The sequence below is a fragment of the Anser anser genome (assembly GCF_964211835.1).
Source record: "Anser anser genome assembly, chromosome: Z".
NCBI lineage: Eukaryota > Metazoa > Chordata > Aves > Anseriformes > Anatidae > Anser > Anser anser.
This window is the reverse complement of record NC_139723.1, coordinates 59313021-59340352: the sequence shown is the minus strand read 5'-3', so window position 1 is coordinate 59340352 and position 27332 is coordinate 59313021. Positions and strand designations below refer to the sequence as shown.

The following is a 27332-nucleotide window of genomic DNA, read 5'->3' as shown; positions in this document are numbered from 1 at the left end:
CTGTTTCTGTGATGGTATTTTGTAAGCTTTCTGAGTAGTAGGTAATCTAGTTTGAGCTATAGTTTTCATTTAGAGTTGCGTACATTTAGAAGTCTACAATGACTCCCACATCCTACATGCAACTTCCTAACATCTTATTTACATCCCAAATTGTCTTTTGGCTTTAATTCCATATTGCAAGTGCAGGTTGTCCAAAATAAAGAATATCCTTTATCTATTTGTGCAGTATTGGAAAGCCAGATACTATTTTCTACCTTCAGCAATTTGAACGGCTTGTTGTTCTGCATGTATGTTTGGGAAATATGTCTCCAGTTCTTGCAATGTGCTGCTATTTCCCCCTCCCCACACTGACCCTACATTGGCACTATTTAAACCAATTTAAACCAATTCCGCCTTAAGAGGTTCCTCCACAGTTGGAAGCTCTTTTTCACCATTCTGCTGATAATCCAACAGCACTGAAACACCAGTTTATTAATCAGCATGCAACCTAATCTGGGCTTTCAAGGCAGGTGAATTTGACTGTAAATCAGTTTTGCACACAGGTTTGTCTCTTCTGTTCTTAATTACACCTGTGCAAATCTTCATTTGCATATGATTGCCTAATATATTGTTTCAGCTATTTGCATTCCCAGAAGGCACATTTCCATATTGAACACTTCTTGGAGAACGAAAATGGCTCATTCATTAATTCAAATATGACAAACAAAATAGTTAATATTTCTCTTAGCTAGTGTTACTTGAAATTTCAGCCCATAGTTCTATAAAAACTTTGTGGCTATAAAAGAAGTGGAACCCAAAACCCAACTGCATATTAAGGATGAAGGAAAATTAAATTGTTTTCATTTGAGTTTTCTTTGTAAATTTTTACTGTGCATTGTTATTTTTTCAGTTCCTGAAAACTTTAATATGCTGCTATGCATGTTAACCATTCAGTCTATCATCAGAATGAGAGGATGGGATGTTCCCTCATGCATGCTTCCTCACCTTGGGAAAGGATAGGCTACAAATGCATGTGCTCACTAGGGCTTTAAGACAAGCTTTATCATCTAGGTCGCATTTTGTGGAAAGCTTCTAAACTAAAGGCCAGAGTTCAGTGTTATATACTTCTCTGCATACGCAAGAGTGCCAGACTCAGTCCCAGGCTCAGCAGGGCTGGTAAGACCTAAATCTTACTCCTGCCTCTATGATGCAAAGCAGTGATGGCACAGCTCCTCTTCACCACGCTACCCACCTCCAACACAGCAAACTGCAGAGAGACCCAGTCAACGTGGGGGGTTGGTGCTATAACAATGTTTCTCGACAGTATGATCTTTGAAACATACTTAAGGGACCAATGTGAGGGCAAATAGCTGCGGACATGCCACAAAATCTTACAGAGCAGAGAAAGGAAGAAGGAATGAAAAGTGAAATTTAACTACTAGTAGTAAGTAGGAGTAAGGCATATGAAGGGATATGAAGGGATATGAAGGCATCCCAATCATGATGGGATTTTCACTGAAGGAGATAATATGAGCTCAAGATCTCCCAACAATGCTACACAGTGCATTGGACAATTGCCCAGGCAACCTGCCCAGGAGATAAGCTATTTCTTCCAGGTAAACACAACAGATTTATTTTTCCATTTTCCATTTTTTCTTCAAGTGTATCCTTTTCATGACTGCAGGACTGTGTCCTTTCTGTATCTACCTTTTTGACTAAAATGACTCAACATTTCAATAGGGACCCAAATCAAGGAAAGCCAAATGATCATCACTGCTAAAACATGGACCTAGGGAATGCCATCTCTCTTTGCTGCTGTAACTTGTGTGGTGATGGACCAGCTCTCCCACAGTAGGCTGGAGCAGAGGCTAAAAGCTATGCTGCACAAACTCATGCACCACAGTCATGAGAGCAGATTCCTATTAGGCAGATTCCTATTAGGCAGAGTTTTTCTTGAGTGCTGCTCAAATCAGAAGTTCTTTTAAGATGCTCATAGTATCACATGCAAAATGGTGGTTTGAGAAATAGATACTGGGACTTTGTATGGGAAGTCCCCATGACTGGCTAACAGAGGGGAGGAATTAACATTTAGAATATTTTCCCAACCTAGATTCAGAAATGGCTGTTTTAGGGCAGGTGCAAAGACTGCTGTCACAAAGTCACTCCCCTGCCAATGGACCTGTGAGGTAGGTGGAAATCCACTGGTGTGACAAATGAATACATGTGACAAAGTTTGAGGACTGCTGCGGGTTTTATCATCGTGACCCCACACAGAGGCACAGATGGAAGCCGCAAAGAGAGGTGTTGAAGCTCGCTAAGGCTGTGTGCACCAGTTTAATCACAGGAAGGATGTTAGGCTTGGCAGCAGGTGAAGTGACCAGGGGAAGGACCATTTCCTTAACTCTGACCTTGGAATGGGCTTTCCCAGCTGCTCCAGTTCACAAGGAATGAAATGGTCATTGTCAAGCACAACCATTTTCCTGGAGTTTTTCTACATAGGAGACACATTTCAGTGGCAACTGAAACTGGAGTCCTGACCTTGATCTGGGAAAAAGAGGAAAATGAGGGTGAGAGAACGACTAAGTTGCTTTATGTCTTGAAGCAAAGTGCAGGGCTTTGTAGCATCTGCCTCACTCCTTCTTCCTTAAACTCACAAGTTCTGACCATGTCTAGTTGTCCGTTTAAGAAAGAAAGTAAATCTCTCATGATGATTATTGTATTCTTGGGATGAGAATTACATTTACTCATGGCGCCTGCAAGCTGATAAAACTTTCTCTTCCCTGAAGAAAATTTTGTTTGTTTTGTCTTCAAAGCTTTGAGGCACCTTTAGTCATCAACTTTTGAATGTGTAGTTCAAGACCTTATTACAAGCACTTTAACTATTGACAGATGAGGAGTAAAATTCGTAACTGGATTGTTTCACAGTATGAGATAAAACACAAATGCTAGGGGAACCATGGGGCTACTGCTTTCTGTTAGTCTAAGAAAAAGAGGTTTTATTTCCAACATCTGTTCTCAGCTTGCTGTGATGTTAGCTAATGCAGAAGTTTCTGCTGCTTGCAGAAAAAGTATCAAGATAATTTGTTTTTTAATTCCTTTCGAGTATGGCTCTATCTGATTCATTCTGTTTCAAGAATTGAAGTCAACAGCAGCAATTTATGTAAGAATACATGACTGCAAGTACTTGTCAAGTTTAGCTGAGGTGAGGTGAAGGCTTTCTGTTCTGACCTGAGGGGAGGGTTGTACTTTTGCAGTGGGCAGAACTGCGTGCAATCTTGCTGCTGATCTAAAACCCACCTGGGCTGAGCCCTGTAATCCCGTGCCTGCTGCAGCCAATTCCAGCTCAACACACTGCCAGCACGGGCACGCCAGTCGGTGCTGGGGGCAGGCAGTTCTGGTAAGGATTCCCCCTCCTGATGCATTCTTTTGGGAGCCTGAAAATACCAGGTGAGGCCAAGACAGAGGGAAGGACATGGCTGGAAGCAGCAGGCTGTGTGGCTGATGGGCACCTGGGTGTCTGTGGTTTCAAAGCCCTAGAAAAGGGGGCTGGGGTCTTTTCACAGGGCTGGTGAATGGTGCAGGGAATCAAGCAGAACTTAATGCATGGGCCTGCTCTCTTCAGAAAGGTGGATACAGCTCGGTGGGGGAGTTTGCATCTTAAGCTGTCCTGCTGTGCTATCACACTGGCACTTGCGGGTAGTGCTCACAATAAAAATTCAGTGTTACGTCTTGAGTGAGCAAGTCACTGAGACTGAAACTGCCACAGCAGCAGGGATAAATGCTGGCTAAGTGCAGCATTTCTAAATGCTCTATAAATAATTTGGCATGCAAAAGTAAGTGCAGGAAGATTTATGTACCAAGCATTCCCCCTGTTTAAGAAGGATGTGGTTAAAATCCAAAGCGCTGCAGCAATTAGGATTATGTGACCAGTTATGATGCAAAGCCAGCAAACTTCAGCAGAGGGACTGAGAGCTGTTTTGTTTCCTGAAGCTGAACACAGTCATTGGACTGGTAGCAGGTCTGTTGTGCCCAGGAAATGAGGGCTGCAGAGGAAACTTTTTCCGTGGATGTGCTTTACAAAGCTAGCAGCCCGGGTGCAGCCCTGACCTCCCTCTCAGAGGGTACGTCCATGCTTGCCCTGTGCTAGCCCTACCAGACCTTCCTATTTCATGGTGAGTTGGCTGTTTGGCAAAGGCAGTTAAGCAAGGTGGTGTTTCTAGGAATTAACAATGCTCTGAAATTACCTTATTTTACTCTGTCTTCAACCCACATTTGCAAAGTTGCCTTTTTTTTGCAGACAGCTCCACTACCATACCTGCAGGAACCTCTGCCCTTGCCTCCCGTGTAGTGCAAGGCTGGAGATAGACAAGTAGCATGCTGCATACAGTTCCTTGCAGCTCAGACACTCTTAGCATTACTTCAGACCGCAGTCTTCTGCAGTTTAGAAAATGCAGAAACTTGCACAGTTCTGTTGTGGTTTTGGCTCTGCTTCTACAACAGATGCGTAACTGAATTGTGTTCCTGGTGATTTGGATGACACCAGCTCTCTGTCATAAAGATGTCTTCAGGATTTCTGAGTATCTGAGAGAGATGTCTTAGATGATCTTTCCACAGATAGCTCTTAAATCAGGCCTGCAGAAATAGTATGCTAAGCCCTGTGTCATGGCATGGTACTGGAGTTTACAGCAGGTAGAGACAAAAGAGACAGGAGCAAGCTGCTATCTTGTCCTTATTAGGGTGTTTTCAAATAGTGGGGGTCCTGGCTTTTTAAAAGCTGACATTTTTGTTCTTCTTAGAATTGACCTTTCTGCAAGAAAAATGGAGGGGGTACTTGTTCCTGCTGCAGGCAGACAGCCATCCACCAGCGCTGGGTCCTGCTGGAGGAGATGCCCCCTAATTTTCCTGTGTTTCCCCACGGAGTGTCACGGAGGCACACAGTCTGCCTGTAAGCACTGTTACTGCAGGGCTGTGATCAGCCACATACTGCCAGGCTTAGCAAAAGGAGTCACCCCATTGTTCCTCAGGCCTCGTGCTTTGCCCAAGGGGTTATATCATGGTTTTGTGCTGTTTCTTGATACAGCGCGCTAAACACCTTAATTAGGAGCAGCCAGACCATCTCTTTTTTTAAGGGCTTTTGTTCCTTCTGTTGCAGTGGCAGCAGAGTTATCAAAGTGAAGTTCTTGCTGCTGTCTCTTTGACATGTAGTGCTCTGCAGCATCATTATAATGTGGTATATATTTTAGGGCAGGAGATATTGCCAGAGCATCATCTGCAGGGAAAAGCAGTGGAAGGACAATATCCTGTTAAAAATTAGGTTTGTTTGTACAAGGCAAGGAAAAAAAAAAAGCCATTATAAATATAATAAGCACAGCTGGTGCTTAACCACTCTGGTGTGTGTCTGTCTCTCCTCGTGGAAATGGCTGTCTTTAGTGAGCTGCAGTGCAGCCACGCTCTGGGCTGTGGTGCCCTTCTCCCTGTGCAGATACGCGGTGCTCTGCCCTTCTTGTGCGGGTGTACCTGTATGTCCCCCTCACTGCTGGGACCTGAGGCAGCACACCGACCCTCCTCTCAGTTGTGGCACTTTGGCCTTCCTGGCTTCCAAGGTTTTCCCCCCTTGTCCTCTTCCCTTTTTCTCCCTTCGTGGTTTCAACACTGCAACCTGTTTCAGGACCTCCTTTCAGGATCTCCGTGTTTCGGCTGCCCCAGGTGGCCGTTCATTTCAATATTACTTTGTCTGCAGAAAGTGACAGATTCTCTTCCTTTTGTTTTCACTGTTGGCACGGTTCTCTCTTGCCCTGAAGATCACATTCCCTTCTCTGTTTGTGCATCCCCCTTTGTTATCTTTCAGCATCCCTCCATCAATGAGGAGTGGCTCCAGCTACCTCTTCTTTCTCAATTCTGCCACTTTTACTTTTTCCTTAGGATCAGGCTTAGAAGCATGCCTCCTCAAGCAACTGCCTTTTTTGTAAGTGTAGCCGTCTATGCAGGTAAATCTACCAGACACACAAAAACATCTCAGTTGTTTTCTCTTCCTCCACCTTTCAATGGGGCGCATAAAAATCTCTGTATATACCTTTGTACCACAGTGCAATGTGGCTTTTTTTCTGAAGGAAAAAAATAAACAAACAAAAAAACAACAACAACAAAAAAACAACTGTGTAGATGCTTCTGCCACAGGCTGAGCTCTGAGATATAGAAAAGAATCAAATTCTTAAGGACGTAAACCTCTGGGCCAATCTGATTGTAGCTTTTGAATTTGGGACTTTTTTTTTTTAATTGTCTGCAGTTGTTTTATCCTTATTTCTATGTGGTAAAGAAATGTTGAAAATCTATCTTTATAGGGAAATAAAAATGCTGAGAGGCCACATCTACCCAAGATCTCTACAGCAAAGCAGCAATAGTGGAGCAAGATTATTTTTTAACCCCATTTTCTGCTGCCTTTATAAATCAGAGCAATATTACTCTGCTTTCTTCAGATAGAAAAAGGCATTACAGGACTGCTTTCCTTTCTGCTTTATCACGTGCTTCAGAGCTGAACAAATTGTAATAAGCAAATTATCCAATGAAAGCAATCTTTTCTTCAGTGCGCAAATGTTGTATGCTCAGGCTTACATTCTGACAGATTGCTTTTTTCCTAACAGTTTGTAATACTCTTTGGAGAGCTTATACCCATATATAAGCTCTTGATTTCCTTGCAAACAGTTTGCTTCAAGTATCTTCAGGCTGATCATCCATTACTAGTGGGTCAGCAGCAAAAAGTGTATTCAAATACTTTGGTTTCTTTGAAATCAGGAGTGAACCATACAAAGCACTGCTCAAATATCCAGGTACTCAGGAATACAGCTATGAAGAATGTCTGAAAGGCCACTTCCACAAAAACATAGGGCATATAGAAAAGTGAATGTGGCAGAATCATGGGGTCAAGATTTAAGAAAATGCTCGAGAATAAGTATGTTCTCTTTCCTTTTTCACTCTGCTTTACTGTACATGACACTATCTTTCCTCTGATCTGTTGCCCATCTCCGCTGGACCTCCCTGGTTTATTATAAAGTATCCCCTGCAGGATGGCATTCTTGGACGAAGTACAGAAAAAGCCCTCTTTGTATAATAAAAACAATGTGAGGGAGTCATTCATTGGATTGGCATGTTGTTGTTTTTGCTGCTTGAATGGCAGATTTACTGTTCTTTGCTGTGTAGGTATTTATTGCTGAGATGGGGGAGGAAACTGAACCATAAACATCTCAGTGACTTTGAATAAAAGCTGAAGAAGTGCTGAGGTCATTCTAGCAGCTTGTGTTTGTGGAGTGCAACAGAAGGTGTTCAACAAAAGACAAATACTTGCTTCAGCCAGCTACACTAGAAATCTGCTCAATTTACATTATTAGCGATTATTTGTTTTTATGGATGAGGTACAGGAAAACAGTGCTGTTTTCAGCAAAGCTACTCTGCCTGCAATTTAGTCTTCCCAGGAAGATCCCCTCCGGCTCCAATATTGAAAAAATGTGGCAGTGGCCAAAGTGTAATTGAGACCTCATTCCACTAGCCAGCCAAAAATGGTATTTTATATAATTAAGCCTCAGTCCAAGAAGCATAAAAATCTCTACATTAATTTGATTATCCATTCCAAATAGTTGAGTAGGAGGTGGGATTAGGACAGGAGTGAACAGGAAACCCAACAAAGCCAGAAGCTGCTCTGCACTTCAGGCTTGTGTGTGCCTTTTGGGGCACTCGCCTCGCCCACTAGCAGAGACCCTTGACTGCCCAGAAAGCAGAGCACGCACCAAAATTTGATGTAGAAAGTCAGTTTCTGTAGAACCTAATCTTCCAGTGCTTTTGTTTGAAGGTTATTCTGTATCCCAGCCTTTCCCACACTTGTACCAACACTGGGGAGAAAATACACCTTTCAAACACAAGATTATTTTGCAGTTATGCTGAAAGCTTATTTCTACCATTGCCCAACCCCTTTTATGTTGCAAAATTAACCTTTTAATTCTGTCTTCACTGGGACTTGGAATCCAGCTGTCCCAACAACATCCCAATGGTAAGACTCGCAGGCCAGAAGGCAAGAAGATTCCACAAATGTGGTATCTTAGGGTTGCAACATCTGATTTCAATTCACCTTAAAATTCAATACCTGTGAAACCTTGCCTGCTGGTAAAGTAACTTTTTGTCACCGATTTGTGAAGCTCACACCTTCTATTTGTGGCTGAGACCCAATGTGTATGAACTGCCACTGCAGCCAACATATTCTTTCAGATCAGTATATCTTTGCAACAGCCCTACTTTGAGCAGGAACTGCACCACATGGTGTCCAAAGGCCCTTTCCAGTCTAAATTATGCAGTCTTTATCTGAATTCGCATAGCAATTTAAGGTAATTGCCAAGGACCTTGTGATATATAGGATTATTGCCACACGACTCTTTTCCCATTGTGTGTCACCACGGAAGCCTAAACAGACGTAGCTACCCTCAAACCAGCAGCATTAGGGAGTTTTAACCATGCAACTCAAGTGCCTCGTATTCAGTCTAGGAAAGAAATCATTTATTTAATTCAGCCCTCCTTCCAAGCAGCGTCCCATGCTGTGGAAAAACAAAAACAAAAACAACACAGCTTATTGATCTGCAGTGGCTTCTGTGGTCTTGCTGAAACCAGTATGTTGTAAATTGCAAATGGATGGACCTGTCAAGAGTTGCAGTAACTGCCTGTTGTGTATGATGTGCAATCTGCATTTGCCATAATGACTTTGAGGAAGCCTGCTCAGCAGCTGTTGTGTGACAGTCAGAAGAGAAGAGAATGGGAAGGAGAGATTTTTCCCCATTGCTCCCCACTCAGTTATTCAGCCCTCTCAAACCCCCAACTGTCTAAAACAAGAAAGTGTCATCCTGACTTTCTTTAGGAGCCCTGGGGATCTGAGTGCGCCTGCTGGAGAGATAATATGTTTTCCTCCAGGCAGAATGTATCGTTCACGCTTCCCAGTACAAGTGTTTGTTTAATCTCTTTTTTAAGGGAATAATATACCAATTAGCTCAGTTTGTAGTTTGCCAGGCCTTAGTCTGTGAATGGAGACAGGTAACTCAATGTCTGTAAAAGCTGATTTGTTACATAAAAAGCTGGGTGTTGGTCTCAGAATAACAAATCGAAGTTTTTGTCATTACCCACAGCTCTGCTACCATGCTCCGAAGAAGCATCTCTTATCCGTAACTCTTACAGGAAAATAACCCTGGTACTGCCTCCTGAGCTGTTGTGAAGACTTGAAGAGTGAATTTCTGTGAACAGGGCCTCTGTTGACTGTAAAGTTTGGTGTGTTCAGACCCAGCACAGCTCCTGAAAGGTAAGGTGGTGCAACAACCACAGCTAGAAGCACAAGCACACTATTAATACTTCACATGACCAGCAGGATTGCTCCCAAGAGAAGAGAGGTGCTCACTCCACTGTGCAGGTTTCATGTCCTGAGCTAAAGCAGCCTTCCTCTCCTGCCCTGCAGCAGCTGCACCCAGGTGCGTGCTAGTGGTGGTGAGTCACAGTGCTGTGCTGCTGCACCAGGAGCAGAGACCAGGTCTTCCTCTGGGTTTGCACCCATGGGGCTTCTAATCCATACCACAAGCCCAACTGACCCAACTTGAAGATATCTGATGGCTAACATGCTGTTAAACTTTCCCCTCTTTGCTTTTGTAGAATATGACCTGTTTTGGTCATAACTTATGCATTGTCCTTTTTTTCCTGTAAAAGGAGTTGTCACTTTTATTGAAAGAGTTTGGTTTCCCAGCAGCAATCCCTCAAGAGTCCCTCCAGAGGGGCATTCCTGAGAATCTGAACTATTGCCAGGCAGTTGGGTTTGGAAATAACTGATGTACTACTTGGTCATTTTCAGACTCTAAGAAAGCCAGAAAACAGGCAAGCACCAACCCTGGCATTCTTATCCTGATATTTCTTGGCCCAGGGCACGCCAAAGCTCACCCTCAACCTGCCTTTCCCTTTTCTCCAATGCATACAGAGCATCTGCCAAACCTGGATCCCTTTAATGCAAGCTTCTCCTGTTCTCCCGTGGGGATTCGTCTTCATGGAAACCCACCGTGAAAACACTCCCATTTGCTGCTCTGTAATGTTGCGATGTTGTTCTTTTTTTTAAAAAAAAAAAAAAAAAAGAGGACCACCGGGGGAGCTGTTCGAGCTTGACTGAAAGGATATGGTTTGTGTCAGACATTCTCTTTGAAAGGCAGACGATTACATGGTGGTGAAGTCCCTGCAAATATTTTATGTTTTGAAGGCCATGGCCTTCATCGAGAGTAGAGGAGACCACTTTCAATTCTTCCATCTACTGGAATAGGCTTGGAAAAAGTTGGTATGGAGAGTATAGGAGTGTCACCTACCTAAAGATTGCCTTTTGAGGACAGATTTGTCCATTGAGAGTAGATGGAAAAAAAGGTGAGAAAATCACAGACTTTTGTCTGAATATCAAGGAAACCTAAATGCGGGGGTTGCAGGCAGCTGATTACAAAAGAGGAACAAAGCTATACCTGATATTTACATCCATTTCTGTTTTAAAGGATGAAATTAAAAGTGTTAATCTCGTCTATTCAGACGAGAATGTCCGTTTGCAGCAGCAGACCCAGACAGACCATGGGAACAACCTGTGACAAGACTGCTGCAGGCCACTGACCGGGAACACCCAGGAGCAACAGAAGAAAGGCAAAATGAGGGAGGTACTGGGATTAAGACCAGTTGCCATACACCATGGCTTGGTGCAGCGTGTCTTGCAGGCTTTGCTAGCTCACCTGGTGGTGGGTCACCTGCTCACCCATTGATCTGGTGTCCTCCAAATGCCCTCTAGTGGCTGTGGCTCAGCCTGGGAGCCACCTGTGGAGGAAAGGAAGCACTTTGAATGCACATGCAAAGTGTTACCAGAAGGCTCATGCATGGAAAATGCCCAACGCAGGAAAATGCCCAAGACCCCAGCTCCCCTGCTGCCATCGGTGATATAGCACCCAACAGCTCAGCTTTCTGCTACACCAAGCAGGAAGGGGGACCAGCAGGCCAATAGTGGCAGATGCTAAATGGGCTCCCCTTGTGTTTGCTCAAGATGCTGTGTTTTTTTAAAGAACACTGCATGGGGGGAAAATTTTCTCTTCTTAACCTCTGCTTAAATGGAGATGTAGCACTCCAGACACAGGGAAAGAAGATGAGGCTCCACGTTGTCCATTGAGACAACATGGCTGGAGGCTGAAGAATAAAGAATCCTAGCATAAATATCTATTGGGTTTGCCAGAAACCCAAAAGGGTCTTTGGACAGTGAGAGCTTATTGCTGAAGGCCCTAGAGGATCACTAGGGGGAACAGTCCAAGAGAAGCAACCCACTGACATATTTCAGAGAGGGCAGGGAGTAGGAAGGGACTGACACCTGCACTTCCCTGTCATCGTGGAGCAGAGTGTTGGTTGCTGAGGTCTCAGATGTGGCTATGCAGTCTCCACTTCCAGGCAGGGGCCCTGTCTGACTAGTGGCTGAAGGTTTTGGCTTTGCCTCTGCTGCAGAAGATCGTGAGAAGTCAAATTGCTTTGATGATGACAGTCAAAACATTTGACAGTGAAACTGATTGAAAATCGCTCTCACATTCTCTCTGATTTTTTTTTAAGACCCTTGTCCTCTGATTATTATAGAGCTGCTATTTTTATCTCGCGGACCGGTATTCGCTGCCTGCTCCTTGTCTGCCTTCTGCTTAGATAACATTTGGGAGCTGTGCTTCGCTGCGCCTGTGACTGCCGAGTGTTTTTGTAATGCTGGGTTTGGTGCTGTTAAGTTCTCACACCTGCTGCAGACTTCCATGTAGGATTTTAGTCAAATCGTTTCAAACAATTGCACTGCCCATGTGTGAAGTGGCAGAGTTAAAAGAATACTGTCTCCTGCCCTGGTTCCTTTCAGCTGCAGTGGGAGTTTAAGCTGTATGGGGGAGGGACCACCTTTTGGAACATTTGTACAGCACCTAGCACAATGAGGGCCAGGAGACCTAACATTTCCCACCCCAAAGAAGTGGGGAATGAGAAAATAAGGCACTGCATCCCCATGTGAAGGCTGCCCTGATCTGAGCTATGTGTAGATGTGTAAATTACAACAGATGATGCACTTAGCAATTATGTTCTTTGCATACATAAGCAGGAACAACAGCTCCCAAACTGCCAATATCTCTCTCGATTCTCAGAGAACGGCTGCAGGTCACACGGTCACACAGCAAGGGGGCTCGAGAAAATGAGAGGAAGGAATGACAGAGGAGGAAGCTTCAAATGGGGAGTTACGTCCCTTTCCAACAGGGAAATGAACAACAGCATCTTTTTTTAAAGAGACTGAATTTCACCTGCAGTTCAAACCCTATTTTTTTTTTTTTTTTCGGGGAGTGTGGTGTGAGCAAGAGACATTTTAAACTACCATTGAAAGTGTAAAAGTGTCTTCAGCTACCAGTAGTTCAGTGTGCGCAGCCTGAGCTTCTCTGTATTGTGGGCTACCTTTTTGATAAATTCTGTTTTTCTGCCCTTCTCTGTACATCTCTTGGATTCCTCACCTAAAATAAAAGGAAAAATAAAAACCACACAAACAACAAAACAGCCCAAACAAAAGGGAAAAACTCCGCATTTTCTTTTCTTCTGGCAGACCACTCCCCTCCTGAGAATTTCTGCTCTTCCTCCCCTGTGCTAAATTAAGGATGTTATCCTTCCCCTCCATGTTGGCTGTGCATCGAGCGCCTCCTGCAAGCTTCGGGAAAGTCGTGAAGGGACTGCCAGAGCTGTGTGTGGCTTAGGGCTCCCAGACTGGCTTCTCCTATTAAGGGGTTACTCCAGCCCTCAGAAAGCTCCACACTGACATGGCTGATAAAGGAAGACTGCAGTTTTTACAAATGTGGTGATGCACAGATAAAATACTACATTACCTGACACACAGCCTTCTCTGAATTACGGTGCCTGCTGTCTTTTCAGCTTCCCAGCAGGCTTCGGGAAGAAGAAACTTTTGGTTTTGTCTGCATATTAAAATAGGTAGAGACTTCCAAACTCAGTCTTCCCAGACATTTGGAAGATGACATAATTTGACATGAGTCAGCATGATTGGCAGGTCAAAGCATACAGCTGGCTCTCACAGCTCAGGAGAGCCTGGTAAATTGGCAGATCTCTGAAGCTCATTGTGCCACAGCCTATGTGGTACATCTCTTGATACTCCCTCTCCTTTTACACCCAGAAAAGTTAATTTATTGTTCACATTATCTGGACAACATCAGGGCTTAGAAAGCAAGCAAGAAGACAGAAATGATGATGACCAGACCCTCCAGCAGGTAGTCACTGAAGCAATGACCCCAGGTGCAGAGGCACTCAGGGCAAGCTTTTGAAATGGCTCAGCCTGTTGGGTGGTGGTGAGCTCTGTTTGAAAACTGGGCCAGAAGTATTGCAGTGGAAACAGCTGGATACTGAGTGATTTTAAAAATCTGGCTCTTGTTTAGCTGCCTCCATGGGAACTGAGCTAAATTGAAAACCTGGCCCGGACCGGGCATGCTGAGCACTTTAAAATTGGTCCTTCTGCTCTTTGGAAATTTCAGCCGATGTTGCGTTCTGTCAGTGCTTGAGATTTCCTTGTTTTCAACAGGAAACTTTCTGAAGTATTACTGTTCTTTGTTCTACTTTTTTTTTTTTTCTTTTTCTGCTGCTTTCTTTTTCAGTTAACACAAACATCAGTGATTGTCAATTTCAGAGTCTGTTCCAGGCTCTCTGTGCCAGAGTGGTTACAGCCTGCTAATTTCTTTGCTTACATAGCAAGGGTAGAAATAGCTATCTGTCACCTTTGAGCTTGCCATTTGTTGCCTTTGAATTCTAGCCTGAATAAGTGTGGGTGTCTTTCAGCCTGTAACCAGAATAAGAATAAAATTCAGGTCTTATCTGCAGTGGGAACTCTCTCCACCAAATATTCTAGCCAAGTTTGGGTCCTATTGTACTTATTGTTGTGCAAATAAAGCCTGTCCCTTCTCTGCAGCATAAACAGACAATATTGACATGGAGTACCAGGAGAAACAGGAGGTATAAATTGTTGAAGGAGCTTAGCTAAGGGTGCACAAAGCATGGATAGCTAAGATGAGAACAGTACTTAACAGATCAATTTGATATCCTTGTTCTTGTTGAACACAGCTGAACAAGTATGTTCTCTGCACACTCTGCATTCTCAGCTTTCAGCAACCATTGAAGGGTTATTAGCAAATAAAGATAAAAACAAAAAGGGGGATTTCAAACACAGGTAGAGGAACATATGACTGACATCTCTTCCAAGACTGCACCCGGCTACTTAGTTCTGATGGCTGCCAGTTGTCAAGTGAGTTCTTCTGACAGTCTGCTGCGATGCTCTCATGGGGATGGGAGCAGCATCAGGACAGAATATTTCCATCACCCGTGTCAGCTGCACACTGCTGGGAAATGGTGATCAGTGCTGTATAGTGCATTAGTGCATTTGTATGCCCGTGCCTCCAGCACAGGGATTTGAAAGCACCAGCAGCACTGGCTAGATGATGATGTCACCCTGGGCACAGTGTAAAATCCATGGGATCAAGCTGTTGAGTGTTTTCAGCAGCCCAAATCCAAAGGGCCAAGTTAATGCAGCAGGCTGAACCTGTCTTTCCACAAAGCCCTGGTCTTTGTATGGGCAGGGAGTAATTTGCTGCTTCTCTGCAGCTGAACAGGGATGGTAAACTGAGACCTGATACCAACTAGAAAGTATTCAGCTGTTTCTGCTTTGATATAAAAAGTATCAGGCCAGCCTGAATGCCTTGACTGTGTGTAGAGGAAAAATCTTCCTGTTGCTAACTCCTGTTGGTTTCCCATATTTGAAAATATCTCATACTGGGCAGTAAAGCCAAAGTTAAGAGCCTGGCAAAAGCAGGAGTGATATTACTCCTGCTCTCCCTGAATTGGTGAACCTCATGCTGAACCACTTGGGGCTGCTCTGAGGAACACATCCAGTTTCTCCTCACCCTGAATCTCAACAGACTTCATTCCTGTGGTAACACTGTCTTCGCATTTGCATGAAAGTATGGTTTGCACCACACTGCATGCTATTTAGATTGGCTATTGTGTGATAAAATCATCTCGGTGGGGAGGTAGGGGAGGGAAATCTCATCTTGTTGTTTTCCTTCAGCTGTATGAATCTTGAAAGGGCTTCTGAAAAGAAAAATCATGACAAGAAGAAGAGATGGAGGATGAGCATTGGATGCTGCTAGAGAAAAGAGTCTTTTTCTGCATAAAGTTCATCACGAGTTAAACACACCTCTTTCCAGGTTAAAAACCGCATTGCCTTGTGATCTTGTGCTTATGACCACAAATTGCAGTGCAGGAGAGGCTGTCTCTCTTTCCTTTGCAAAATCTACCTCCGCTCACACAGGGTAATAGCAGTGACAGGGTGCACCCTCCGTGGGGCAGATGATGTCTGCATGTCTTTTTAGGATCTGTGCTGTGCCCTCAGACAGGAGACAAGCCCGATACTTTTAAAATGGAACATTTTCTGCATAAGACACTAAACTCACTGTCTTGTTGATATAGTTCCACCATGTTTCTTCTTTGAGTGAGTGAGTCCTGATAAAAACCTGGCATGGATTCGAAGCTTGCCTCCAATACTGGGCTTTGCTAAGTAACCTCTTTCTGGTTAAAGTTTTGCTATGTGTGGCTTAATTCCACTTTGAAGATTTTCCATTCTGTTGCTTTGGTATCTTCAGGGTAGGGGGAGGAATGTGATCTCCAACATGTGTTCTCTGCCATTGCTATTTCTGGCTGTGAATAGTCTGCTGCTTTACAGTGACTGGGATAGTGCATTTAGTTAATGAATAGCCTGTTATGGAAGATGAGGCAGATTTCCCTACAGTGAGAGAACAATAATCTTGTGATCATTCAGTTTGTTTTTGCCTTGAGCAGTTGCAAGTTACTGGAGTTACATGTAACTTAAGCAAGCACAGATCCATAAAGTTCAAACCATGCTTCTGTCCTTGTGCAACTTTCTGCTTCACTCGTGAAGATGAAAATACAGAGATTTGCTGCATATACTGCGGAGAAACGTGGCAGTGTGACATGATGCCCAGCATCCAAGCTAGGGGATGAAACACTCTTCCTTCAGGCACAAACATCAGCCTTATGCTTTGTCTTCATGCTATCTGTATTTAGGTACTAGCAATTAGATATTTACACTTGCAACCCAAGAGAGCACACTATAGCTTTTGTTAGCAATGATGCAAGAATGAATCCTGGGGGACTGAGAGGTAGCAATCCTCCCCCTGAAATGACAGGAAGCCTTGAAACAAGGGGTGGAGAGATGAAACACTTCATCATGACAAGATTTACCACTCCCACCCCTGTTGTGGCTGACAATAAGATTTTGTTTGTCCCTCTCATTTTGCTTTACCACCTTCATTTTAAAGTTTTGTTCAAGTGAAAAAAACAAATGACCATTGGAAAACCCCCAGAAGAATGATTATTTCCACCAATCCACATTCAACACTGCCTCTGCAGTGTGCCCTCCCAGCAGTGCATGCCATCAGGCCCTGGCTGCTGCTGAGGGACCTCTCTTGGAATAAGAACGGTGGCAGAACCTGCACGCCTATTCCGAGTGCACATAGCTCACTGAGCGTGCTGCTGAACACTGTGTGAGCAGCAATTGTGTGTGTGACGTAAAGGCCCTTCCTGCAGAAGCCCAAAAGCTCCTTTCATGGCCCCTCAGAATATTTCTTATGCCCAGACACAATGCTGCTGTTTCATCCAAGGTGATCAAACGCCAGTGCCAAAAAGCCAGGCTCAAACCAGACCCAGCAGGATAGCTCATGGATGATGCAAGTTAAAAGTGTCATTTAAAAAATAGTTATCAAGAGACTTCCTAATCAGCTGCAAAAGCATCCTCATGAGGATTGTGGCAATTAGGAATTAATCTTTGTTTGAAACAGGAAAATGTTTTCCACCGATGCTTCAAAACCTGAATGTAAACTAGGCAGCAGGTGGAGAGATTTATTTTTATGACCTCTCTGATCATGTTTGCTCTTCTCAGGAAATAGCTAGCACCAAAGAAAATTGTGAATCCCTGAATCGGCCAAGTTACTGCTATTACAGAAATTAAAATCCCGCTTCACTATAGAGCAAACAAATTAGAGAGTGAAGTGCATAATTCAAGCTCTTTGCCCCAGATTGTATGAGGGTATTAGAAACAATATTGCTGAATCACTGGGATATGGAAACACACAAAAGCAGTCACCACAGTAGATCTCACTGTTTAATAATCTTTCTGTAACTAACCAAGATACAATATAGCAGCAAGAACATATCTTTCTTGGTAAATGAGATAGTAACAAATACGTCCTGGTGAAGAATTAACAAGTAAAATTAGGTTTTTTTTTTTTATCTCTCTCTCTCTCTCTTTTTTTTTTTTTTTTTAAATCTCTCTACACTCTGTTACTGCCCAGAGAAATGTACTTATATTTAATCCAGCTCTGGTGCACATGACAGGAATTCTGCAGCTGTCACTGATGTTATGTACTGCAAACTTCACACATCCATTGTAAAACTGTGCTCATTACGTGAAGGAAAATGGAATACCTGAATCTTAACTGAAGTATTAATAATGAAAATGGATTATGTGCATCCTGTTTGCTGAGCAGTTACTTCAGGGGTAGGATTGATTTTGGCTATTGATTCACTGACTGAATGGCAGAACAGGTATTTGCATTCAACGTCTCTGACCTGGAGAAAGAGTCAGAAGCTTTACAAGCTTTAAGGAGAAGCTCAAGTATTTTAATTTGTTTGGTTTTAGCTATGTGAGAGTAAAATTTTATTATTTATATTACTTTTTAGAGAAAAGAAGCTCAGGAAATTTAATAATAAGAATATTATTATAAATTATTATTGTTATTATTGAATATAAGAACAGCATAACTTATTTAATCAGAAGTCTCCATAACCATAAAATCCTCTGCACTGGAATGTGATCCATTTTCAGGTGTGTAGCACCATTTAGACTCTGAGGAGTCCTGTACTCTAGACAGAGAATTTAGATACTGTGTTCTCCTAACCAGGAATTGGGCTGAACCAGGGCAAACAATGATGACATCTTGACTTAGCAGGCTCTATATCATATAGCCTTGAAAGTTATCCCTTCCAAAGAAACCAGCCTGCTTTACAGAACAGGGAAGTATAAATGACAAAAACTGTTTTGTAAACAGCTGATTGCAAGGATTCCCCATTGCTCCACAAGAGAGGCAGAATCTACCCAAATTTGCTGGTGACATTTCTTATGGCGGAAAGTATTTTGGATTTTTCTTTCTAACATTAACCCCAAACATGGCATGGATCAGAGTTCTTTAATCCTTGATGCCACCAAGCTGAGTGGTGTGGTTGACATGCAGGAGGGAAGAGATGCCATCCAGAGGGACCTGGACAGGCCTGAGAGGTGGGCCTGAGAAGGAGTTAGAGGTACTGGTTGATGAGAATCTCAACATGAGTTGGCAATGTATACTTGCAGCCCAGAAAACCAACCAGATCCTGTGCTACATCAAAAGCAGCATGACCAGCAGGTGGAAGGAAGTGATTCTCCCCCTCTGCTCTCATGAGACCCCACCTGGAGTGCTGCCTGCAGCTCTGGGGCCCCAGCACAAGAGGACATGGAAGTATTGGAATGAGCCCAGAGGGTCACAAGGATGATCAGAGGGCTGGAGCACCTCTCCTATGAAGAAAAGCCAATGGAGTTGGGTTTATTTAGCCTAGAGGAGAGGTGATTTTATGATCTGGGGTCAGGAATAAGCATGTGTTCTTTCCTTCTGCTTTCGCTTCTGTCGTCTGAAGACACAACCGCGAAGTAGAGGCACGCTCCTCAGAAGGGTCTGTCTGCACGTGAAGGAGTAAAGCCACTGGAAGGAGGAGGGAGCTGGGTCCATACAGCACGTGCCACCACCTGAGGCCTGTTATCCTGGAGGGCAGTCTGCTGTATCCACGGCAACAGGGAATTCAGCTCCTTGCTTTCCATTGCATAAAAGAGGGGAATTGTGTTAATTCATGCTTGATGTAATGGCTGTCTGGCTGGACACCTACCACCAATAAATAATAAGCCATGGGTCAGGTATTTCTTGGGAGCTAATGGCCACCTGTGCTAAAAGCTGTCAGCTCCTGTGGTAATTCATTAAGTGATGGGAAATGGCCTTTATGTCAGTCTTTACGGCAACAGTAGAAAAGTTTTGTTTCTAATGTAGTCAGCTTTACCACACTAATGCCATTTCTAAGTGAAAACAGGAATAGCCTAAAGTCTGGAAAAATGCTGCAGACGCACAACCGCTCTTGCAAGAAACAAACAAAGAAACAAAGAAACAAAAAAACAAAAAAACACAACAGTTTGCATGAAGGATGTGTTTAAGGCCTTAAAATCTGTATATTGACTGTTGGTGTTAAATTCAGAAGCTATCCATCCCACAAAATTGATGCATCTTGGACTGGATACCAGGGGGCAGTGCAGTTTGTACCGCCTCTTATAGACATTTGACAACTGATAGGCACAGCTAGCAGAAAAGTGAATGGGAGCCATCAGGTCTGGCACGTCTGGACACTGATCAAGCTGAGTGTTTGAGGAGTCCACCCCGACAAGGCAGCCAGAGTTTCCTGACTGCAGCTTCCAAGGAGGCACAGCCCATTAAAAAAGGACAGGCTCCCACAGGTGTGAACGGACCCTACATCACCAGTTTGGCTAAGCAGCAATATGAGGCATAACTGGGCAGATTTGCTGTACAAAGGCAATAGAAGGATAATTTTTCTCATTTGTCCCTTTCTGTTCCTTCCCCTGTCCAACCCCCCTCCCACCACCACTCCCTCCTCCCCCCTTCCTCCTCTTCCCCTCCCCCCCCCCCAAAAAAGGCACCAAAAAAAACACCACAAAGAGAGTTTTCTGCAAGTAGAAATAGTGCTGTGTCTTTATATCATCAAGTAACTGGTGTCCTCGGGAAACAACTGAAGGGCAGGGAAGGCAATGGGAATTTTATCCTCAATACCAGCAGGGTGAAAGTCTAGGATTCTACCAGGGGGCTCCACCTGCATAGCATAATACTGAGCATTGACATGCACGTATCAGAGAACAAGCAAGGATAAGAGTCATGAAGGACAGAGGACGAAAATCATAATGACATATTGACTTGACTTCAGGTTTCTTTTTCCAGTTCCCTTACCTTTCTGTTTATCATTATAATCAAGGTAAAATCTTTCACCCTTATAGACAGAGTTGAAATTGCAGGCAAAACTCTCACTCCCTGAAAGTTTTGCAGCAGCAAAATAGGGATTTTTACTTCACATACAGAAGGGCAGGATGGAAAAAAGGGGGATGATGGGACAAAGAAAAGCAGAATAATGAGTTAAACACACTAGCAAATGAAAGCTAGCAGGTCATTTGAAAAGAATTATATTACGCAGGGCAAATAAAAAGGTTGAACTTGATAATGGAAGCCAATAGAATGACAGCATTGAAGGAATTAACGGAAATATTAAAAGATAGAAGTAGAAAGTGGTAAAATATGGTTTTCATCTCCTACTGGAAAACATGTATTAATGTTTCAACAAAGAGAAAAAGGATGGAAGCATTATATCTTACTATAACTTTAAATGAATTAGGGAGCTCTTGCAGCAAAATATTTTATTTTTCTGAAACAAATATGTGTAAACTCGCCTTCATTGCAGAAATTCCTGTCAGATTTCTCCATTTCTGCAGAATTGTTTCAAACTCTGTCTTGTCTTTGCTAACAATGACGTCTCTCATGTTCACGGTTTCTGAGATGAAAATGAAAAGGTGAAGAGTATATGAATAACAATGTCTTTCAAATTTGGCTGACAGCCTGAAGAAACTCTGAAAAGATGTAAACTTCTAGAATTCTGAAATCTAAAGTTAACATTCTGTACCTTATTAAAAATAAGGACAATAGAAAATTAAATATAATATCCATTAGTATAAGGTTTACTGAATGCACAATTACTCCACTGAAGCACTTTTGTGACTTCCACAGTGTTTTGCAAACTCCAGAAGACCTTCTGTGAAGGCAGAACTGGTTGCAAGTGGAGCACGTGGAGATCTGGCTGATTTGCAGCCAAAATCTTTTTGCAGTGGAATGCAGCAGTTTGGTGTGTTTAGATTCACTGAGAATTGTGTCCCCAAAAATTCATGCTCCTTGTCTCCTTTAAGATGATGCACCAGATACTTTTGCAGAGTAGTTTTAAAATCATCATTAAGTTCGGAAAAGACCTCCAAAATAATCTGGTCCAACCATCACCCTGCTACCACTATCACCTACTAAACCATGTCCCTAAGCACCACGTCCAGCCTTTCCTTGAACACCCCCAGGGACGGTGACTCCACCACCTCCCTGGGCAACCCGTCCCAATGCCTGACTGCTCTTTCTGAGAAGAAATGTCTCCTAATTTCCAACCTGAACCTCCCCTGGTGCAACTTGAGGCCGTTCCTTCTAGCACTATCTCTGGTTGTCTGTGAGAAGAAGCCGACCCCCAGCTCCCCACAGCGTGCTTTCAGGTAGCTGTAGAGAGCCATAAGGTCTCCCCTGAGCCTCCTCGTCTCCAGACTAAACAACCCCAGTTCCCTCAGCCGCTCCTCATAGGATTTGTGAGAAAACATACTCAGAATTCACATTATTTTTGTTTCCTTCACACACATACATACACATACATACATGAATAAAAAGTCATCTAATGGAGGCACGTGTTATTCCACCGACAAAATGATTGAAGCAAATTATAATAGTTATCACAAAAGTCTGAGGTCAAAAAGAGCCAACATGTGGAAATGACTTATGTGTGAGTCATTCAAAGAGAATTTTTTTGACTAAAACTATGTAAGGAACATAAAATGTCAGAATTTATGAAACTTTTAATAAAAGCTTTTTATTTTTAAGCACAGACTGGGACTATTTTTTTTTTAATGCAAGAACAAATACACAGCTTTCTTCTCCATTTTCTTTTTTTCCAAGGGAAACCACTGGGGAGTAAGGTAGGCAATGATTTTAAAGCAAAATGGTGCTCAACACAAACTCTTCATACAGAATTATAACTTTTTCTAAGCAGTTAGCAGTAGTTGAGTTTTATATACCTCCTAACAGACAAAGCTCAGCCCATGCAAAATTACACTATGCAAATGAACACATACAAAGAGAAGAAAACAGGTACATCTGTAAAAAGTAACTATTGCAGATAAGGCATTTGTGTTAATTCTGTGTGAAGACAAGGGCGGTGGGGCTGTCTGTGCTGTACAAATAAAAATTAATCTTAAATCTGTTGAATCTTCAAGTACCTTTAAAAAAATGAAGCATTTTTTCCACATTTGGAAGCCAAAAATGGGCTCGTGCCGTATTACCTAATGGGCATTATGTACGATCTAACGGGCAAAAAGAGGAAGAAGTTTGGAACCCCCCAGTTCATTGTTCATTGTTTTCAGTGACAAGAACATCCTTCCTCTCTCGTATTACTGATAGCACCAATTTCACAAAGAAAAGTAAGTAACAAGAGTCATTTTGAACAGCAGGTAATGACAGTCTCGGTCTTTATTCTCGCTTGTGCCAAAACCCCTTTACGCTGACTTGGGAGGCTAGAGAGTCCTAAAAGCAGCACTTTACCAGGTGTTGAGCAACCTTAATGAACACGAAAATCAAACCCATTATATGAGAGAGGGTATGATAAAGCGCCTAGCTGCCAATAACCCCCACACAGGTGCCTCACTCACTGTGAGATACAGAAGGAAACACATCAAAGTAAGCAGGAAAGGAAATTATTCCATTAGCTGCACAAGTCAGAGAAAAACAGTACCAAGGAACAGTGGCATTATGTCCGAACGAGGGAGAGCCTCTTTCCCACTCCACAGTTGGTTTTGCAGATGGTAAAAGGGGTGGGGATGAGGAGGAAGAAAAAAAGAAACTGTCTGAGGTGTTTCTAAAGCCTGGACACTGGTCATTGAGGGATTTACTGACTCTGCAAGCTAGTGCACCTGGCAGACAGATGCAGCTAAAGCTGCCTCGAGAGACAGAAGAAAAGACATAGGCTGAGAAAAGTTTACTAGAGAACACCTTAGAAAGGGGAAGAATCAAAAGCAAAAGGGAGAAAAATGGAAAATCACACACACACACCAAAAACCACACCACCACCACCAAAAAAAAAAAAAAAAGGCAAACAAAACAAATAACCCTCCAAACTCAAAACAGATGTTTCTAATGGGAGTCTGGGCTGCCAGTACAGCATAGGTCTGAGCCTAGGAGAAAACACAAAATAAGGCACAAGTGGATAGTTTTTTCTTCTAATTGTCTCTGTTTTCTACATGTCCGGAGTTTACTTCTAAAACAGGAAGCCCTAGCTGAGAAAAAGCCTCACCTTTTCTCTGCTGTTGCCACTTACTTTCTTATTGCCTACCTCCGTTATCAGAAATTTTTCACTTTTACTGTTGACATTTTGTCTATGAGCATATTGCCTATAGCAGTTGCATCTAGAGCGCATCACATGGATAAAGCGGTATTTGGGGAATGGAGCTGGAGAGAAAAAGGTGGAAATGATACCCAAAACCCGTAGTGGAGTCGGACAGAAATTCCCCATGAGAAAGGCATGAGGCATCATGCACACACATGAAAATTTCCGAAGGACAAGGGCTTAAGAAGTGCTGATTTCAGTGGCACTGACGTCGTGAATGTGCCTTATGCCTGGTGCAGAGAGGCAGTAACTGCACTTCAGTAACCCTGTTGTGGCGTGGCAGCCCTGAAGCTCTGCTGCTTCCCCAAGGCTGCCTGGAACCGAGCCTCGAAGCGGGCGCTGTGTGCTCCAGCACCCCAGAGCACCACAGCTCTGCGCTACCCACAGCAGGCAAGGAGAGGCTGGTCCTGCAGCGTCCCCCAGGTTTTTTGTCCCCAGCTACTGGATACTCTCTGAGCCTGACCTTCGAAAACGTGTGCAGAACTTTTCTCCTCTGCAGGTTTCCTAGCCACGGGGGAGGCCTGGGGCCATGGTTTTTACTGTGTGAGTGATATTCTCCATGTTTGTAAAGGACAAGCATTTAATGGACCATCTGTCCATGGTCTTCTCATGGTCTACTGTGTTGCAGGCAAAACTGCAGCTCCCATTACGTTTTTAGCTGCCTTTTCCTCTGATTCATTAAAGCATTACATGTGCAATGTCAAATTTTTGATTCAATAGGGTGGGATATAAATGGCTGCAAACTGAAGGGGAATGATACATATTTCTGCAAAGGCAGAAGCTATTGCTTTGTATAATGCCTACCCAGCCCCAAACGGATGCGGCAGATGGAGGAAGGGAAAACAGGTTACATGCCTGCAGTGTAAGTGTACTGACAGGCTCTGCCCTGCCAACTAGCTCGATGACTTGCCATGCCTCTGTTACAGTGGTTTCTAACAGGACATGAAATTGCAGTTCAGATTGTAATTTAGGAGCGGTTTTCATGTCAGAGGAGTCCACTGAAGCACAAGTTAAGTGGCAGGTATCAGCCCCTGAGCTAGAAAAGGACTATTTTATAATTTTAAAAAAGGCAATTTTTTTTTTGTTTGCATGTAGAGAACAAACAGCAAGCCTCAATCTGAATCTCCTAATAAGAAGACCCTTGAAAAATCTTATTATTTGTTATAATCATATTATTTGCCACTCTCCACTCTCTGGCTTTGAAACAAAGAAAATTCAAATCAGAATTCTTCACTTTTATTTGTCTCCAAATTAACATTGCCGTTTGCTATTTCTTTATTTCATATGCTGTTCTGTTCTGAGCTTTCACACCAACACACAGAGTCTTAATTTCACTAACTACATACTTGAAATCAGATGCAGAGCTCAGGAAGCTGGGTGTTGAGTTCCTCTCAATGCATGCCCCTTAAGGACTGTCCAGAGAGCACTGAATCATTTACTCTGAACAGCCAGCAAACTGCCTATGATGCTTTCAGTCCTTCTGTGAATATTGGGCTGGATTTGAAGAAATATCATTTAAGTGAGGAGCTGCATGTCTTACCACCAAGCCATATTGTTATGTAATCTGTTCATGACCCACAGATCTTCATGTATGTTTCACTGCAGGCTGTGCATAAAACTATTTGCTATAGTATTTTAATGAGAAATTATTTTTCCCATTATACAGCAATAATTACTTCAGCAGACTTTTTCATCCCAAAAGCAGGTATGAGATTCAGTAAGTGGGGGCTGCAGCTGCAAGAAGGAGGATGAAGTTCAAACAGAGTTCACAGAATATTGGCCTAATTTATGTTGGTTTACTCCTGATGGAGCCCGTAGCTGAGCATGTACAACTAAATGTTTTAGAGGTGTGAAGATCTGACTAGCCAGGAGCCAAGCTGTTTTCAAACTGTATTGCTGAATGCATTTTCTAAAATTAAAAAATAATAATAATAATAATAAATCAAAGCCTCGATAAGTCTATTGGTCTAATCTAATCTAGAAGAAGCAAATCCTTCCTCCAGGTCACCCTGGCTTGAGCTTCTACTTCCCAGGAAACAATTTCTTTCCATTGTCCTCTCTATCTCATGGTTGTGAGGTCTGGCAATGCACGGCCAGGCAGGGGGTGTCACATCCCCATCAAAGTGCTGGATGCAGCTGTGGGGCCTGGGAAAGCTTCTGAGTCCCTAGATGCCTGTCCCACAACAATTCCATAGGAAAAAAAGACTGAGATGAGAGGGCCAGAAAGGAATCAGTTGTTAAAGATCCGGACAGTGGAGGATCAGGCCTGCAGAGCTCTTTGAAGCATGTACCCAGTGTCTGCCATCCCTTGTAGATGTGGTCAGAGAGACCAAACCTGCTGCCTTCAGCTCCATCCCTTTTTGTGGCACCTGCCTGTTATGGCTCAGGAGAGCAAGGACTTGCAAGCTCTGTGAGGAACATGATGAGGCTCCTTGTCTGAGTTAATACAATTTTCACTGCTTCTCATAGTGAAAGCAACAAAATAGGTAAAAGGGCACAACCCCTTGCCCCAAGGCACACATCAATGGGTTCACCCAGAAGCTGTGGGATGGAGCAAGGAACTGAAGCTCGGTCCCACACATCCTACAGAGCTGCAGTTGCTCTGGTACATTTTGGTTGTAGCAGAACTGCTTATACCCCTTTGACCTACACCTGAGGTAATCCGCAATTCATTTAAATTACACAGTCTTTCTGTGAGATGATTTAAACCAGCATTACAAAGAAGCCTCGGCTTGTCTGGGATCTAAATAGCTCCCTAATGCTGAAATGGGTTTTTGACAATTTTTGCCCATTACCACTGCCTGCTTCACCACTACCCGTTCCTAACAGCCTCCTCGCAGAAGCATGACCCAAGGGCTCAGTTCTGGCTGGCACACAATTGCCATTTCCTTCTCTTCCAGCATTTCTAGGTCTCCGTTGCTATTCCAGACAACACGACAGTGAAGATGACAAACTGTCACGGTGGTACCAAGGTTCAGTCTTTTCATCCAGGGTAGCATTTTCCTGTGGCCTCTCACAGTCTCTGGTATTTTCCTCTCATTACTGCTGTCTTCACTGATCCTTTCCACATCTGCCCTTTTACCAGTGTCACTGTCAGTCTTCAGTGACACACAGTCCCTCCTGAAGCTGCCGCACCAGCTGACGCTAACCTTTCACTTCCTGAGGTACTCTTTGTCCTTGTCAGGGATTTCAAACTGAAATTAAGCATACCTTCATCAGCTTTCTCGTATTTGAGGGGACAGTAGAAAGTTCTGTGGCACCAGCTGGGGGGGATAGGTGTACAATTACGTGGCAGCAATTCTGCCTAATTACAATCCCATGGAAACACTGCTTCTCTTTGCACAGCATCTCACATTTGGCTCCTTTGTGTGTTTTGGAGGTTTCCCCTAAATTAAAAAAAATAAAAGAAACCCTCTCGGATTAATCCATCATGCTCGTGCAGGCCTCAGGCTGCCACCACACATCAGAAGGTTGCACATTTTTATTTCTACACATGAACTCAGGAGCAACAACACAGCCAAATGAATCTTTTCCACTCATCTGGTTTCTGTGGTCTAATATCTGCCAAGCGTTTGACCGCAGCTCTTCGGCTTGTGTCTGCAGCATCCAGGATCCTGAGGTGGCGTGTGTCCAAATACTAGCTGAGCCTGCGACAGCTTAGCTGCCATGGGCAGCACAGACAGTGTGCACTTGGTTCACCGAGGCCAAGGACACATTACGTTCGGGCTGAATCTCCAGCTCTCAACAAGTGCTGAGGAAAAAGGAATCCATTTGGGGATCAATTAATTTCTGCAGAAATACATAGCAGCTCTTTTTTTATTTACATTGCCTTTCCCACGTAATGACGAAGTCATGTAGGGACATTT

At 43.4% G+C, this 27332-nt stretch overlaps 2 long non-coding RNA genes across 6 annotated transcripts in view; one reads left to right on the top strand and one right to left on the bottom strand.

Moving 5' to 3' along the window:
- Nucleotides 1–19916, top strand: part of LOC310889544 — a 40966-nt gene extending 21050 nt beyond the window's left edge. For 2 of the 5 annotated variants that reach the window (XR_014576613.1, XR_014576614.1), the window contains exons 2-3: nt 9141–9310; nt 10561–19916. This is a non-coding gene — a long non-coding RNA (uncharacterized lncRNA). Of the gene's footprint in view, nt 1–2756; nt 3427–9140; nt 9311–10560 lie in introns of those variants that run through there. The other 3 variants (XR_014576616.1, XR_014576615.1, XR_014576617.1) reach the window with 3 other exon arrangements.
- A 134-nt stretch (nt 19917–20050) lies between these two features.
- The window catches only part of LOC310889543, a 43982-nt gene continuing 36700 nt past the window's right edge, over nt 20051–27332 (bottom strand). Inside the window, exon 4 of the long non-coding RNA XR_014576612.1 lies at nt 20051–27217. This is a non-coding gene — a long non-coding RNA (uncharacterized lncRNA). The remainder of the gene's footprint in view (nt 27218–27332) is intronic.